Below are 4,813 nucleotides of genomic sequence, written 5' to 3' on the forward strand. Positions count from 1 at the left end.
CACCTCACAACAAGCTGCTGTTTAGCTGTTCCAAGAGTCAGACTGACAAAACAGGCCATCCTCCCCGCACTGTGACGGCCCCAGCAGAGCATAAGGACAGTTCTGTCTGTTCTTTATATTGAGTCAATTCTGCTTTCCAAACACTAGATGGTGCTCTAGAACCAGGCCTGCCTCAATTTTGAGCAGCCTTGGGACCTTTATCATTAAAAACATAAAAACTAAACAGAACAAAACAAGAAATTGATACACGGGAGGGGCGGTGACTTGGGGAGAGTGCAGCAGTTGGTCACTGTCCTCTGCCCTGTCAAGCTCACTTAATTTGCCAAGCTGGACTTGAGTAGATTTCTTGAGTCTGGGAAAGCTGGCCAGCAAGCAAGGGCTCTGCCGGCCACAGGCTCAAGGCCGGCAGCCGCCTGCTTCAGGAGACATCTAGGACTAGGAGGCTGTGCTTGGTTAGCCTGCCAAGGATACCGCCTCTCTTGTGCCCTGCAGGGTCTCAGCAAGCATGTTCGGCTGACACACCCCTGTGCCTTGGCAGTCTCAGGCACCCATCTGCCACGCTGGTACACGGGGTCCCAGTATCACAGCTGCTCCGGTTCAAGGACAGGTTCACACAGGGCTAGACAGCAGAGGGGGTGTGGGGAGGAGTAAGCCACAGTCATGACAGGAGGCCACACCTGCACGTGATCTCAGGGTCTGTAGTATGTCTGTGACGTGTTTCCAGTGTGTATGTACATGCATAGCCCATATAGGTGGACATATGTGCGTGTCTGGCATGTATGTGTGTGGCTGAACGTGTATGAGGGGTGAGCATGTGGGGATGCACAATCAGTGTAAATATGTTAGGGTGCACGTGTATGGAGTGTGAGCATGTGTGGGGTGCACAATCAGTGTGTATATGTTAGGGTGCACGTGTATGGAGTGTGAGCATGTGTGGGGTGCACAATCAGTGAGTGTATGTTAGGGTGCACGTGTATGGAGTGTGAGCATGTGTGGGGTGCACAATCAGTGAGTGTATGTGGGGGTGCACGTGTATGGAGTGTGAGCATGTGTGGGGTGCACAATCAGTGAGTGTATGTTAGGGTGCACGTGTATGGAGTGTGAGCATGTGTGGGGTGCACAATCAGTGAGTGTATGTTAGGGTGCACGTGTATGGAGTGTGAGCATGTGTGGGGTGCACAATCAGTGAGTGTATGTTAGGGTGCACGTGTATGGAGTGTGAGCATGTGTGGGGGTGCACAATCAGTGAGTGTATGTTAGGGTGCACGTGTATGGAGTGTGAGCATGTGTGGGGTGCACAATCAGTGTGTATATGTTAGGGTGCACGTGTATGGAGTGTGAGCATGTGTGGGGGTGCACAATCAGTGAGTGTATGTGGGGGTGCACGTGTATGGAGTGTGAGCATGTGTGGGGTGCACAATCAGTGTGTATATGTTAGGGTGCACGTGTATGGAGTGTGAGCATGTGTGGGGGTGCATAATCAGTGTAAATATGTTAGGGTGCACGTGTATGGAGTGTGAGCATGTGTGGGGTGCACAATCAGTGAGTGTATGTGGGGGTGCACGTGTATGGAGTGTGAGCATGTGTGGGGTGCACAATCAGTGACTGTATGTGGGGGTGCACGTGTATGGAGTGTGAGCATGTGTGGGGGTGCACAATCAGTGAGTGTATGTTAGGGTGCACGTGTATGGAGTGTGAGCATGTGTGGGGGTGCACAATCAGTGAGTGTATGTTAGGGTGCACGTGTATGGAGTGTGAGCATGTGTGGGGTGCACAATCAGTGAGTGTATGTTAGGGTGCACGTGTATGGAGTGTGAGCATGTGTGGGGTGCACAATCAGTGAGTGTATGTGGGGGTGCACGTGTATGGAGTGTGAGCATGTGTGGGGTGCACAATCAGTGAGTGTATGTTGGGGTGCACGTGTATGGAGTGTGAGCATGTGTGGGGTGCACAATCAGTGAGTGTATGTTGGGGTGCACGTGTATGGAGTGTGAGCATGTGTGGGGTGCACAATCAGTGTGTATATGTTAGGGTGCACGTGTATGGAGTGTGAGCATGTGTGGGGTGCACAATCAGTGTGTATATGTTAGGGTGCACGTGTATGGAGTGTGAGCATGTGTGGGGTGCACAATCAGTGTGTATATGTTAGGGTGCACGTGTATGGAGTGTGAGCATGTGTGGGGTGCACAATCAGTGTGTATATGTTAGGGTGCACGTGTATGGAGTGTGAGCATGTGTGGGGTGCACAATCAGTGTAAATATGTTAGGGTGCACGTGTATGGAGTGTGAGCATGTGTGGGGTGCACAATCAGTGAGTGTATGTGGGGGTGCACGTGTATGGAGTGTGAGCATGTGTGGGGTGCACAATCAGTGTGTATATGTTAGGGTGCACGTGTATGGAGTGTGAGCATGTGTGGGGTGCACAATCAGTGTAAATATGTTAGGGTGCACGTGTATGGAGTGTGAGCGTGTGTGGGGTGCACAATCAGTGAGTGTATGTGGGGGTGCACGTGTATGGAGTGTGAGCATGTGTGGGGTGCACAATCAGTGAGTGTATGTGGGGGTGCACGTGTATGGAGTGTGAGCATGTGTGGGGTGCACAATCAGTGTGTATATGTTAGGGTGCACGTGTATGGAGTGTGAGCATGTGTGGGGTGCACAATCAGTGTAAATATGTTAGGGTGCACGTGTATGGAGTGTGAGCATGTGTGGGGTGCACAATCAGTGTAAATATGTTAGGGTGCACGTGTATGGAGTGTGAGCATGTGTGGGGTGCACAATCAGTGAGTGTATGTGGGGGTGCACGTGTATGGAGTGTGAGCATGTGTGGGGTGCACAATCAGTGTGTATATGTTAGGGTGCACGTGTATGGAGTGTGAGCATGTGTGGGGTGCACAATCAGTGTAAATATGTTAGGGTGCACGTGTATGGAGTGTGAGCATGTGTGGGGTGCACAAGCAGTGAGTGTATGTTAGGGTGCACGTGTATGGAGTGTGAGCATGTGTGGGGTGCACAATCAGTGAGTGTATGTTAGGGTGCACGTGTATGGAGTGTGAGCATGTGTGGGGTGCACAATCAGTGAGTGTATGTTAGGGTGCACGTGTATGGAGTGTGAGCATGTGTGGGGTGCACAATCAGTGAGTGTATGTTAGGGTGCACGTGTATGGAGTGTGAGCATGTGTGGGGTGCACAATCAGTGAGTGTATGTTAGGGTGCACGTGTATGGAGTGTGAGCATGTGTGGGGTGCACAATCAGTGAGTGTATGTTAGGGTGCACATGTATGGAGTGTGAGCATGTGTGGGGTGCACAATCAGTGAGTGTATGTGGGGGTGCACGTGTATGGAGTGTGAGCATGTGTGGGGGTGCACAATCAGTGTGTATATGTTAGGGTGCATGTGTATGGAGTGTGAGCATGTGTGGGGTGCACAATCAGTGAGTGTATGTTGGGGTGCACGTGTATGGAGTGTGAGCATGTGTGGGGTGCACAATCAGTGTGTATATGTTAGGGTGCACGTGTATGGAGTGTGAGCATGTGTGGGGTGCACAATCAGTGTGTATATGTTAGGGTGCACGTGTATGGAGTGTGAGCATGTGTGGGGTGCACAATCAGTGAGTGTATGTTAGGGTGCACGTGTATAGAGTGTGAGCATGTGTGGGGTGCACAATCAGTGTAAATATGTTAGGGTGCACGTGTATGGAGTGTGAGCATGTGTGGGGTGCACAATCAGTGAGTGTATGTGGGGGTGCATGTGTATGGAGTGTGAGCATGTGTGGGGTGCACAATCAGTGTGTATATGTTAGGGTGCACGTGTATGGAGTGTGAGCATGTGTGGGGTGCACAATCAGTGAGTGTATGTTAGGGTGCACGTGTATGGAGTGTGAGCATGTGTGGGGTGCACAATCAGTGAGTGTATGTTAGGGTGCACGTGTATGGAGTGTGAGCATGTGTGGGGGTGCACAATCAGTGAGTGTATGTTAGGGTGCACGTGTATGGAGTGTGAGCATGTGTGGGGGTGCACAATCAGTGAGTGTATGTTAGGGTGCACGTGTATGGAGTGTGAGCATGTGTGGGGGTGCACAATCAGTGAGTGTATGTTAGGGTGCACGTGTATGGAGTGTGAGCATGTGTGGGGTGCACAATCAGTGAGTGTATGTTAGGGTGCACGTGTATGGAGTGTGAGCATGTGTGGGGTGCACAATCAGTGAGTGTATGTTAGGGTGCACGTGTATGGAGTGTGAGCATGTGTGGGGTGCACAATCAGTGTGTATATGTTAGGGTGCACGTGTATGGAGTGTGAGCATGTGTGGGGTGCACAATCAGTGTGTATATGTTAGGGTGCACGTGTATGGAGTGTGAGCATGTGTGGGGTGCACAATCAGTGAGTGTATGTTAGGGTGCACATGTATGGAGTGTGAGCATGTGTGGGGTGCACAATCAGTGAGTGTATGTGGGGGTGCACGTGTATGGAGTGTGAGCATGTTGGGCGTACACGTGCGGTTGAGTATATGTGGAGAAGTACATGCGTGTGACGTGTGTGTGGGGATACATGCACTTATACATGAGTGTATATGGAGCTGTGCATGCACATGTGTGTTGTGCTGCTGCATCTGTCTTGGACAGAGCCTGATAACCCAGAACTCACATGATGGAAGGAGAACATGGACTTCCACACAATGCACGTTCCCTGAGCTCCACGGGCAATCTGTGACCCCTGCATCCACCCACCCACACATAGACACATGCAAACATATGTACAATAATACATAGGGGTTCTTGGTTTGTTTGTTTGTTTTTTCAAGACAGGGTTTCTC

This window comes from Acomys russatus, chromosome 19 (genome assembly GCF_903995435.1).
Source record: "Acomys russatus chromosome 19, mAcoRus1.1, whole genome shotgun sequence".
In the NCBI taxonomy this organism is placed as follows: Eukaryota; Metazoa; Chordata; class Mammalia; order Rodentia; family Muridae; genus Acomys; species Acomys russatus.